The sequence below is a fragment of the Eucyclogobius newberryi genome, unplaced genomic scaffold, assembly GCF_026437365.1.
Source record: "Eucyclogobius newberryi isolate DKJ021-1_F unplaced genomic scaffold, fEucNew1.0.hap1 SCAF_16, whole genome shotgun sequence".
NCBI lineage: Eukaryota > Metazoa > Chordata > Actinopteri > Gobiiformes > Gobiidae > Eucyclogobius > Eucyclogobius newberryi.
In genome coordinates this window covers 31,380,275-31,393,542 of record NW_027315790.1, presented here as the reverse complement: position 1 = coordinate 31,393,542, position 13,268 = coordinate 31,380,275, and the positions used below count along the sequence as shown (strand labels likewise).

Sequence of the window (13,268 nt, the reverse complement as noted above, 5' to 3'; positions counted from 1 at the left end):
AAAGGTTAGGTCGACTTCGGGTAAATGTCATTGTTCTCTGTTGAAACATATTGTGTCCAGTGAACGATCCGAGCTGATGAACGACACGACGAAACAGTTTCGGTTCCAACGGTTTGTATTCGTGACGTGTTTTATCGCCGAGACGTTCTGGACTCGCGGCGAGCTCTTTTATCACGGATCACTCTCTTTGTCCCCCCGACCCTGACGCTCGAACAAAAGTCAATGTCATAAAAAATATCGGTCGGATCTTCTGCAGCCGCCCGTTTCCCTGGCAACGCGAGGCCGTAACGTTTAACCCTCCGTCTCGGTGAAGAACTCAAACACACGGGCAAAACGAACTCGCTTTTGTGCGGGCGACGGGCGTTGTGAGGCGGCGGCGGTTTGGTGGTTCCGGTCCGGCTTCTGTCAGGTCCGCCACGCGTCCAATGGGCAACGCACTCACTCACCGCGATACAGGGCGTGTGACTGCGGTGCGGGTGTATTTGTCGGGACAGATTAGCAGCCACGCTTCGGTAAACGCGGCGTAAAAAAGGCCTAAAAAAAGCAACAGTCACAGCCAGGAAAAGCACTTCATAAACTATCGATAAAACACATCAATTACGGTAAAAACGACTTAAAACCGCGTCATGACCAGCAATATTCAGTCTGTTCCCACAACGTTTATCAGCTAAATCCATCGTTAAAAGTTCGTAAAGAGCATTACGATAAGAAAAATGACAGCCATTTTGGACAATTTATGATAAAATAAATAAAGCAGCAGCATGAAACTATTAAAAAAGCGCTTAATTTCGAGGACTGAGTGACGTTTGTTTTGGAGGAATAGCAAAGCCTTTCCAGACAGAGCTTTTCCTCAGATTAGTGCTGCTGCTCTGCTCTGCTGCTATTTGTGTTTCAACGCTGACGCCGCAATAAAGGAGTGAGGACAATGTGAAGGCAAAAAGGAGGAATATTATTTTTAAACGTGGGGAACATTAGCCGGCCCGAGTTTGAATCTCCTTCCAGTCCATTTATGTCAAGACACTTCTACCCAATCGTGTGAGTGATTCGTGATGTCAGACTCTTGTGCATCAGAGCGTGGAGTCCATGAATAATAAATGCTTAAAGTCCTTATGAAGATTCTCTTGTTTGTCTAATTATGACTTAGTAAAGAATCTGTGGTAAATATTTATCACAGTTTTAAGTGCGTGATGTTGCAGTTTGTGAACAAATGGTGCAAAAATAAGAGTTTGAAGTGACAGGAAGTAGAGCCGAGTTCTAAAACAGAATCCCTCTGTGATGTCATCAATGTGCGACGTGCCGTTGAAGACACAGGCTGCGTCCGAATGTCCACGCTCGTCCCGCAGATGGCGCTGTTTGGGGCTGACGCCGTTTCGTAGCGCTGTCCGAACGTCCAGCAGGTGAAAAACGAGTGCGCTCAAAATGTCCCACCATGCATCGTGAAGAGTAGTGTCCAGCGATGGTCACTGGGGGTCACTATAGACCACAATGCATCGCGAGAGTTGGAAAAACAACAGCGACAGGTTTTTAACTGGACACGACAGAATATGCACAAACACACTTAAATAAACTGTTAGCCGCAAAGTTGCTAGCGTTAGCCCCTTAGCTTAGTCACCATCACTGGCAAAATGTTGAATAATCCAGTCCGTTTGTTGTTTAATGGGAGATCTAAGACTTGTGTGGTGATTATTAGTCCATAAATACGTGCGCGTCAGACTGAAATCCATTTTTACTGACTTTTTTCGACCAAGAGTCACGTGACCCGCGGCGAGGAGAAAGTATTGAGCTCAGTAGTAGAAAAAACTTCAGTTGTAGTCATCTGGACTCAGTTTGAGAAAATAGACGTTTCGACTCTCATCCAAGAGTCATTGTCAATAAAAGAATTTAGATCGAGAACTCCGATATTAATACTGTTCTGTGGTAAGACCCGCCCATTGGGAGGAACCTTCCTGAAGTAGAAAGAGTTGTTTGTTTCAACAGAAACTCCCCCCTTGTATCTACCGAGCTAGCCTATTCAGAATTTTAATGGGCTATTAGAATCCTCTTTGTCTTTGTTTATATCACATCTGAAGAGAGAAAAGCACTTTCAGCACTGGAAAAAGATCATAGCATCAACATCCTCCCAGCAGACAAGGGACGTTGCACTGTGATTCTCAACGCAGCTGATTACGAAGCCAAAGTCCACACCCTCCTCGAGGACACGACCACATACGAGCGCTTGAAAAGAGATCCGACCAGTGGCTACAAGAAGAAAGTGATAGACTGTTTACAAAGGCTGGAAAAAGAGGAAGCGATAGACCGGCCTCTGTATTACAGACTGTATCCTGGTGAAGCCATGCCTTGCATTTATGGCCTTCCAAAAATACACAAAAAGGAGGTTCCACTCAGACCCATAGTGTGCAGCACAGATTCCATCAATTACAATGTGGCCAAGCATTTAACAACTATATTGGCTCCGCTTGTGGGGAATTCGGAACATCATGTGGAAAACACGCACAACTTTGTGGATAAAGTGAAACATCTCCAACTGGACCCAGATGACCTCATGGTTTCATATGATGTCGTGTCCCTGTTCACCTGCATCCCGACCTCTGATGCAGTAGCAGCGGTGAGGATCAGACTGCAGGAAGACACCACCCTACAGGAAAGGACCAAACTGACACCACAGGCTCTCTTCCTCATCTCTGGTGACTTTAACCACGCTTCTCCCTCTTCTGTTCTACCAACATACACCCAGTATGTTACCTGCCCCACCAGAGAGAATAGAACATTGGACTTGTTTTTTGCCAACACCAAGGAGGCTTATTCTTCTTCCCCCCTCCCTCCCCTGGGCAGCTCGGACCACAACCTTGTACATCTGAGGCCTGTGTATGAACCCATCGTGCGCAGGCAGCCTGTGGTGTCCCGTGAGGTGAGGATGTGGTCTGCTGAGAGCGAGGAGGCTCTGAGGGACTACTTCAGCACCACTGTCTGGACTGAGCTTTATGACCCACATGGGGAGGACATCAACACCATCACAGAGTGCATCACGGACTACATCAACTTCTGTTTTGAGAACATTGTTCCCTCCCGGACGGTGCGGTGTTTTCCAAACAACAAGCCATGGATTAACCGTGAACTGAAGGCTCTGCTGAAGGAGAAGAAGAGAGCCTTCAGGTCAGGGAACAAGGAGGAGCTGAGGACTGTGCAGAAGGAGCTGAGGAGGAAGATCAGGCAGGCTGAGGCCGGCTACAAGAGGAGGATGGAGGAGCAGCTGCAGCAAAAGAACATTCAGGGAGTTCATTCTCGGGCTTCAAAATCCCCCCTGCCAAGACAGAGGGGGATCTACAGTGGGTGAATGATTTAAATGCTCACTTCTTGAGGTTTGATCAGTCACCCGCCCCTCCCCCTGCACAGCTGCATGCTCCCTCTTCCACAGCTGGACAATGCCCTGCATCCGTTCCTCTTCATTTCTCCGCCCCGGACCATCAGCTCCCCACTTCGCCTGGACTCACCCATCCCCCCAGCACACGGTCCCCCTGCCAACCACTGACTGTCACAGCAGCACAGGTGAGGAGTGAGCTGAAGAGGATTAAAGTGAGGAAGGCAGCAGGACCTGATGGCATCAGCCCCAGGCTCCTTAAGTCCTGCGCAGATGAACTGTGTGGAGTTATGGAGCATGTCTTCACCACAGGTCTGGAAGACCTCCTGTCTGGTACCTGTGCCTAAGACACCGCGCCCCAAAGACCTCAACAGCTTCAGGCCAGTGGCTCTCACGTCCCACCTGATGAAGACACTGGAGCGGCTAGTCCTGGACCACCTCCGCTCCACCGTGAGCTCAGCCATGGACCCGCTGCAGTTTGCATATCGGTCTGGCATCGGAGTTGAGGACGCCGTCATCTCCCTGCTGCACCGCTCTCTCTCTCACCTGGAAAAGCCTGGCAGCTCTGTGAGGATTCTGTTCTTCGATCTTTCCAGCGCCTTCAACACCATCCAGCCGCTGCTCCTGAGGGACAAGCTGGAGACGGCTGGTGTGGAGTATGACCTGGCAGAGTGGATCCTGGACTACCTCACAGACCGACCCCAGTTTGTGAGAGCCCGGAACTGTGTGTCTGACACTCGGACCTGCAGTGTGGGGGCGCCCCAGGGCACTGTCCTCGCGCCCTTTCTCTTCACCCTTTACACTGCAGACTTCAGACATGACACGGACAGCTGTGTCCTGCAGAAGTTCTCTGACGACTCTGCCATCATCGGACTCATCACGGACGACGATGATGCGGAGTACAGAGGACTGGCGCAGGACTTTGTGGACTGGTGTCAGCGGAACCACCTCCTCATCAACGCGGGGAAGACCAAGGAGATGGTGGTGGATTTCCTCAGACGCCACCCCACTGCCCCCTCACCAGTGAACATCCAGGGACGGGACATTGAGAGAGTGGACTCATAAAAGTACCTGGGTGTTCATCTGAACCACAAACTGGACTGGACTCATAACACAGACGCACTGTACAGGAAGAGCCAGAGTCGGCTCTACCTCCTGAGGAGACTCAGGTCTTTTGGAGTGACAGGGCCACTCCTGAAGACCTTCTACGACTCTGTGGTGGCATCGGCCCTCCTGTATGGTGTGGCCTGCTGGAGCAGCAGCATCACAGAGAGGGAGAGGAAGAGGCTGGACAGAGTCATCAAGAAGTCCAGCTCCGTCCTGGGCTGTGCTCTGGACTCGGTGCAGGAGGTGGGGGACAGGAGGGTCCTGGCTAGATTCACATCTATGCTGGACCATGAGTGTCACCCCCTGCAGGACACTCTCCGCTCTGGAGAGCAGCTTCAGTGAGAGACTGATCCACCCTCGATGTGTGAAGGAAAGGTTCCGTAGGTCTTTCCTTCCTGCTGCTGTCAGACTTTATAACAAAAACTGTTAGTACTGAACACTCGCAATACTGACCTAACCTAATACTGATGTGCAATTCTGTCATATGTGCAATTGCTGTTGGAATTCATGTGCAATCTATGTGCTGTCGTGACACATATTCATGTGCAATTACTGTCGGGATCACATGCAATGGTATTTATTTATTTATTTGTCTATGGGAGTTTTTATTTATTTATAGGAGATCTTCTACTGAAAGTGTTTTTCAGACTTCCTATAAGTGATCTGTTCTTCTGTATCTACCTCTGTATCTACCTGCGTTGCACCAATGAAATTTCCCCATGTGGGACAATAAAGGAATATCTTATCTTATCTTATCTTAACACATATGCAAACTGTTGGACATCTGTCTGAACACCACCTACTTTCAATTCCGGGGACAATTTTACAGACAGATTCATGGCTGTGCCGTCTCTCCCATAGTGGCCAACCTGTACATGGAGCACTTTGAGAAGAAGGCACTGGCCTCATTCTCAGGCATAGCCCCAAAACTGTGGCTTCGCTATGTCGATGATACGTTTGTAACAATCAAGGAACAAGAGCTGGAAACCTTCTCTGATCACATCAATGCTGTGGACCCACATATCAGGTTTACAAGAGAAGACGCTAAGGAGAATCGCTTGGCCTTTCTTGATTGTTCCACGATCAGAGGAGAGGACGGGAAACTCCAAATAGAAGTATATAGGAAACCTACACACACGGACCAGTATCTGCTCTTTGGTTCCAACCACCCACTACAGCACAAGCTGGGGGTGATCAGAACCTTACAACACAGAGCTCAAGGTGTGCCCACCAGCTCAGAGGGCAAGAAGAAAGAGGAAAAACATGTCCGAAATGCCCTCTCAGCCTGTGGTTACCCCGCTTGGGCTCTCAACAGAGTGAAGAGAACCAAGAAGCAGGACAAAAGGGAAACTGAACAGAGAAGGAAGGGTGTTTCTATCCCTTATGTGTCTGGCCTGTCGGAAAAACTGCAGAGAATTTTTAGACAACACGAAGTCCCTGTTTATTTTAAACCAGGCAACACTTTAAGACAAAAACTGGTTCACCCTAAGGACAAGTTGCCGACTCAAAAACAGAGCAATGTAGTTTATTCGATCCAATGCAGTGAAGAAAGCTGTAAAGAACGGTACATAGGTGAGACAAAACAGCCTCTACACAAGAGGCTTTATCAGCACAGAAGAAATACAAGTTCAGGACCACAGAGCGCCGTGCATCTGCATCTTGAAGCCTCTAATCACTCGTTTGAAGACGGTGAGGTGAAGGTTTTAAGCAGGGAGAAAAGATGGTTTGAAAGAGGAGTCAAGGAAGCTATTTTTGTTAAAAAAGAAAGACCTTCTTTAAACAGAAATGGAGGGCTAAGGTTTAATCTTCCTGTTATTTATAATGGAATACTGAACCCCTGGAAAGGTAGAGGACCAGGACCAGGACATTTAGATGCTAATCAGGTACTCAGGGTGGTTGAGCCAGGGTCTCACAAAGACAAAGAGGATTCTAATAGGCCATTAAAATTCTGAATAGGCTAGCTCGGTAGATACAAGGGGGGAGTTTCTGTTGAAACAAACAACTTTTTCTACTTCAGGAAGGCTCCTCCCAATGGGCGGGTCTTACCACAGAACAGTATTAATATCGGAGTTCTCGATCTAAATTCTTTTATTGACAATGACTCTTGGATGAGAGTCGAAACGTCTATTTTTTCAAACTGAGTCCAGATGACTACAACTGAAGCTTTTTCTACTATGGAACACGCCTGGACGAATGAGGGATTACACCGACATAATGAGCTCAGTGTCCGATCGTTCTGTGATTGAGTGCACTTTAAAGTAAGTCTGCAGGACAGTGGAGGGACTGAGTGGTCAGGGGACGAGTGTGGACGTTCAGTTTACACTTAACTGACACTTTAAACCATCGTTCAACAAAATAACATGGTCTTATTGTGTCAAATCATAACTGTTGTGTCATTTATATGGATTTTGGCTCTTGTTTACAGTATGGTTGCTAGGTAACAGCTGTGGAATATCCTCTTGTGCTCATGCCCAACCAGGAAGTACAATTATAACTGTTACAAAAATGGGGAGAAATGGGCAAAATGTTTGGTCAAATCTAAAATATAATTGTGTTTATTACGTTTTAGTGAAATGTGTGCAGTTCAATATTCTGGAGAGATATGACACAATATTTTTCGCACCAGCCAAAAAAAATGCATAATAGAGAAGAAAAACGAAATAAGTTGCACTAAAGTATGAAATGCGGTTGCAAGTGTGAAAATAACTAATAATATCACATATAAGTCGCAGTATATAAGTATATAAGTATAAATATAAGTATAAGTCGCACCCCGGCCAAAAGTATGAAAAAAGGTGCGACTTATAGTCCAGAAAATACGGTAGAGCGCATTGGTGTGAATTATTACCGTCATATTCATAAACAGTACAAATTCCACGCTTGTAATTCTGGCATATTATGACCATTATTGACAAAATTACGCTCAACATTTTGATTATTTCTCGTTCGACTCCTGTTCCAGCCGCTCTTTCATTGTGTCATCGAGATCGCGCCTCAAAGTACACGTCCTTTCATACAAACCCACGCACCTAAACACACCAAACCCGCGCTCTCTTATTGAAATCGATCCGGCCGACGTCTGCGGAGAGGCGAGGGAGTATTTTTAGCGCCGAGCTCTTTTGTGCAGCCGCGGGGGATATCGACGCGGCGGGAAAAAAATCCGACACATTACGGCGGTACGAAGGAGAGAGCGAGCGCGGTCCGTCAGCGACTGTTGAGAGACTCGGAAGAAGATCGAGATCGTTTATCGGCGGCGATTGTGCTTTGAAGCAATTAAACAGACAAAAGGGGGCGCCAGGTAAAGAGCGCTTTGTCTGCGTTTGAGAATCTGTTCGGTGTTTAGCTCACGTGGTGAACATCTCCGGGTTTTCTGGACCGAGCCGCAGGAAGTGGGCAGACTTCATGTGCAGAGGTGTGACTAAAGAAGATAAATGTATGTATTTTACCCGCAGCGGCTTCCTCTTTACTCCTGCTCCTGTTTTGTTTGTTAAAATGACCTGCAGCGTCACTAAAAAGATCGTCAATAGCTTCATTTGGGCCATAAAGTACGATAATTATTGGTAAAGTACTTAAAGTGCCCGTGACAGGTTTTTATGATTTTCAGATTTTGACTTTATTTGGTGTGTTTATACCTGATGTACATCTAAACGATAGTTTTACACCAATCGAGCAGGTATTTGTGGCGAAAACATTGAAAGATCTGTAGAAAATGACAGGAAGTGACATCATTCCAGTCAAAGTTTATGCAGAATTTACACAAAGAAACAACTTTTTTTGACTTTCTAAACATTAATTCAACAATATAAAGTCGCTCTCATATATTTTTTATATATTTGAGTATTTGCCCTGTGTTTGCTGGGTAATTTCTTATTGTGATGTCATCAATTACAAACAGGAAGTGACATCGTGAACCTAAAAAACTTGCTGTTCTGTGATAGCATTTTTATAATTTTTTAGCAAAATTCTAAATATATTTATCTGAACTGCATTTTAGTTCAGTGAGTCGTCCGACCTGTAGGGGGCGCTTTAAGTAATGCCATCATCCAACACTGGTACAATTGACAGCATTCATTTTGTTTTTCTAAAATTCAGATTCCTCCTGTGATGGTTTTACGGATCAATAATACGACCTTTGATAAAGTCTGCCTTTTGTACACAAGTTGAGTAGGCGTGCGCCAAAATATCGAAATATCAATACATCCTGACACTAAAGTTGGCGATACAGCGTCGATATTGTGAGCAAAAAGTTTGTCGCTCGTTTAAAGAAAACAATTTGACATTTTGACGATTAAAATGGGTAAATTTTTGTGCAGGTCGTGGTTTAACACAGAAAAAACGTTATCAAAATGTATCGGGTTCTTTAAAAAATAGAAGAATATCATGAGCGATATATCAATGTATCGCAAAATCGTGATATTACCGTATCGTGAGCCGTGTGTCGTGTGTCGCATCGAATCGTGAGCGACCCAGTGATGTCAAACCCTAGTGGCGAGTGCGTGCATTTATCTATAATCTTAATGTGGTTTGTATGTGTGTGAATATGTGGAAGTTTTATGCGTGTTTTGTCCGTTTGTTTCCATAAATTGTGCGGGATTGACAGGGATCTACAGCTGTCACAAACGTTTTATTTTGAAGGATTCGGCCTCAACCCTTTCAAAATGTCACTTTCATCTTTTCATCTCGTCCACGTCCGTCTATTTTTCCGTCCACGTTCCGCTCTTACGGTAAATCGCGTACGACAAGACGAGCAACATAAACGAAATGGCAGTTGTCAAGAGCCCGGCCTCGTTTTATACGTCCTGAGAATCGAGCGTTTCTACGAAAACGCTCGCCTTCCCAATAGGAATACACACGCTGGAATCGCAGAAGGAGAAAGGCAGTATCATCGGAGCGCTGCAGATACGAGGTTATAATTAGATGAGTGTTTGGATGGGAGCCAGCGACACGGAGGGAAAGGTTAGCGAGACATTGTTCAGGCGGGAAAAGCAACACAGCGTATTTTAAACAATTATCAGCGAGTCCCAACGTTTTCCCTTCACAACGCCGTTTCAAACTGCTATATTTTACCTAAGAATAATCACGTATAGTCATTTCTATGGTTGATAAAGACAATATACAAAAAGAAACTTATACGTGTAAAAGAAACTTATACTTGTACTTATTCAGTGAGCATTTTTCTGTGTTTAAAATACAATTCCTATTTATTTATCATTTGTGCAACTTTCTTTCCGAAGTCTTGGCGTGACGTTGGAATCACTGAAGTCAAGTTAGTTTTATTACGTACAAAAGGAAAAGTCACACATTCGACACATATTATGCTAAATTAACTTTTTGACTGAGTTTTTAACCGAGTTGTAACATTGTTCTCTCATCAAAACATTAATTCACAGGAGTTTCATTAAGCCTGTTTACTTTTCATTAAATTATTATTATCTGTATTATTATTATTTTTACTACTCAAGAGCAGGTTTAAAGGACAAGAAAAGTACAAATAATGCCGAATGTGTCATTCGGCATTATTTGTATCGTTCTTGTCCTATAAACCTGCTGTGGAGTAATAATAATAAGAAAAATACAAATAATAATAATACACATACAATAATAATAATAATAATAATAAAAAAATAGATAAAAAACTACTACAGATCCCCCAACATCACCCCTCCCTCACAAACAGTACCAACTTTACACTACTTAATCATTCAACATTTTCACGGCCGCACGGTTCGAAATAGAGTTATGTCCCCATCAGCTTTTATGTTCAGTGTGATATGGAGAATAAGTGTGCCAAATCTCAACTGTTTGTGTCAAAGTAAATTTTTTCATCCCATTCAAAACGCAGGTAAGCCTACAGCCCCTGGATACAGTTTTAATAAGTATTCTCTTCTTTTGGCTCGGGCCTACTAGAAATAATAACAATAATACAGATACTACTACTACTACGACAACCACTACTACTGCTACTACTACTCCTACTACTAATTTTAATAATAATAATAATACAGATAATGCAGAATATGTGTCATTCAAGATTAACTGGTGCTATTTGTGTCGTCTGAAAACCATAAATACAAGAGAAATCCGCCTTAAACTGTGGATGTTTGTGGATGTATATCCTGAGTGTGCGTGAGGTCGAGATGATGTCGTATGTTTGTGCTTCATCAACCACGGCAGAGGTGACGCTTTGATTGACAGGTGTCAGAATCCTGCGGCTCTTTGCGGTCTGACGTCACGGCGCTCTCTTCTGATGTGATTATGTGCACGGGATCATCCACACGTGTTTTTGTTTGTCAGTCGTATGTTTTACCTCCCGAATGTGTAAATATGATGATAACTGAACTTACGTCATTCCATTAAAGGTGCATTATGTAACTTTTCTGACTCCACAGTGTGTATCTAGCTCCGTGGGGGACAAGCAGTCAAGTTACAGGTCAGATCTGTGGAGATGTGGACGTGTTTACCTTTCGATTAATCAACGAGTCAAGGGATTGTTTCTGTTGCACATCGAGACTTTTTAAATAAAGGTTGAAATATGGCGACTGAAGCGAAAGGATTATTACGACTAATGTACATTTTGCAGTGAAAATTCGAAATGGTTTATTCTTTTGACAATTCAATATAATAATACTAAATTCTTTGTTATAAAAAGGTATTTCTTAAATGTGTTTTGGACTCTATGTAGTCTCGAGAACTATTACAATCATGAAAATGTGACTTAGATTATTTTAATTGTCATAATTAATCAGTGAATCAATGGTAAAAATGATGCTAATTTAGCCGACGTAATCGGATATAACATTGAAAGTTTCTGCTTGTCTCCATGGCGATGTTATTACTTCACCAGAAATGTTCCACAGTTCAGATTTAAACTTTTTAAACGACATGCGACGCCATTAGGCCACGTTACAGGTCAGATCTGTGGAGACGTTGACCTGTTTTTGAGTTATTTGTGAGCAATAAAAACATTAAAACTTGATAATGCTACAGCTTAAAGCCGTACTGTGGAACATTTCAGGAAACGAGAGCTAGAAAAGGCTAGAAAACGCCACACAGTTTCCCAATTCACATTTAAAAAGAAAGACATTCGTGATCACATTTCAACAGTTCATTTTTATCAATTGTCCACACGTTTTACGCACTTTTCTCCTCTTGAACATAAGAATTTCAGAAAGGGAATTCCGTTTTATTCCTCTTCTCTAAAGGTCAAATCCGAGGTCACACAGAAACATTCTCTCGATCGTTCGGCGTTCCTACCCGCGAACGCAGACCCACGAAGCCCCCGCGTGAATCCACTCCACATCGTGTCGTATTTCGGGCTCGCGGGTCACGTGACTTTCCTCCCGTGCCCTCGCCTGCCGTAGATAATTAATCTAATTTTAGCCCAGCGCGCCGTCTCTGCAAGAGCGGCGGGGAAAGGCACGGCAGGAAGAGTGAAGCGATCTCGGCGCTGACAGCTCCTCGACGTCGCACTGCTCTCGCCCAAGTCAAGTCTTCTCCCGTTATTACCGCACGTTCAAGGGTTTTCAAGGCGACTCTGGACACGAGGAAACGGAGGCATGTTCGAGCGACCTTGAAAGTCGTAGTGAAGATGTACAAACAAACGTGTGACGCCGCAATTGTTGTTGATGTTTGATGATATCGTCCGTACTTAAAATGGTTCAAAATGAGCTCGAATGTGAGCGAAACGCCCTGTGTAATCCTCCAAACGAGTGTGTAAAGTGATGTGTCTGCACTTTTGAGGCTATTTTTGTGCTATGTTCATGTCTTTGCACCTCAACTGAGACTTTTGCAGGTTCAGGTTTAGCACTTTCCCGACGCGCACTGTTAAAATATCGTGTGATGAGATGATGCAAAAAATATTGAGGTATTCATTTTTGTCCAAACCAAGTCTCCACCAGGACTAGAACGTGACCAAACCAAGTCTCCACCAACCAAGTCTCCACCAGGACTAGAACAGGACCAAACCAAGTCTCCACCAGGACTAGAACAGGACCAAACCAAGTCTCCACCAGGACTAGAACAGGACCAAACCAAGTCTCCACCAGGACTAGAACAGGACCAAACCAAGTCTCCACCAGGACTAGAACGTGACCAAACCAAGTCTCCACCAGGACTAGAACAGGACCAAACCAAGTCTCCACCAGGACTAGAACAGGACCAAACCAAGTCTCCACCAGGACTAGAACGTGACCAAACCAAGTCTCCACCCGGACTAGAACAGGACCAAACCAAGTCTACATCAGGACTAGAACAGGACCAAACCAAGTCTCCACCAGGACTAGAACAGGACCAAACCAAGTCTCCACCAGGACTAGAACAGGACCAAACCAAGTCTCCACCAGGACTAGAACAGGACCAAACCAAGTCTCCACCAGGACTAGAACAGGACCAAACCAAGTCTCCACCAGGACTAGAACAGGACCAAACCAAGTCTCCACCAGGACTAGAACAGGACCAAACCAAGTCTCCACCAGGACTAGAACAGGACCAAACCAAGTCTCCACCAGGACTAGAACAGGACCAAACCAAGTCTCCACCAGGACTAGAACAGGACCAAACCAAGTCTCCACCAGGACTAGAACAGGACCAAACCAAGTCTCCACCAGGACTAGAACAGGACCAAACCAAGTCTCCACCAGGACTAGAACAGGACCAAACCAAGTCTCCACCAGGACTAGAACAGGACCAAACCAAGTCTCCACCAGGACTAGAACAGGACCAAACCAAGTCTCCACCAGGACTAGAACAGGACCAAACCAAGTCTCCACCAGGACTAGAACAGGACCAAACCAAGTCTCCACCA

At 44.8% G+C, this 13,268-nt stretch overlaps 1 protein-coding gene across 4 annotated transcripts in view; it reads left to right on the top strand.

The window, feature by feature from the left end:
• LOC140362194 (uncharacterized) overlaps positions 1-13,268 on the top strand; it is a 78,834-nt gene that overhangs the window by 21,113 nt on the left and 44,453 nt on the right. The gene's annotated exons all lie outside the window — the stretch shown is intronic.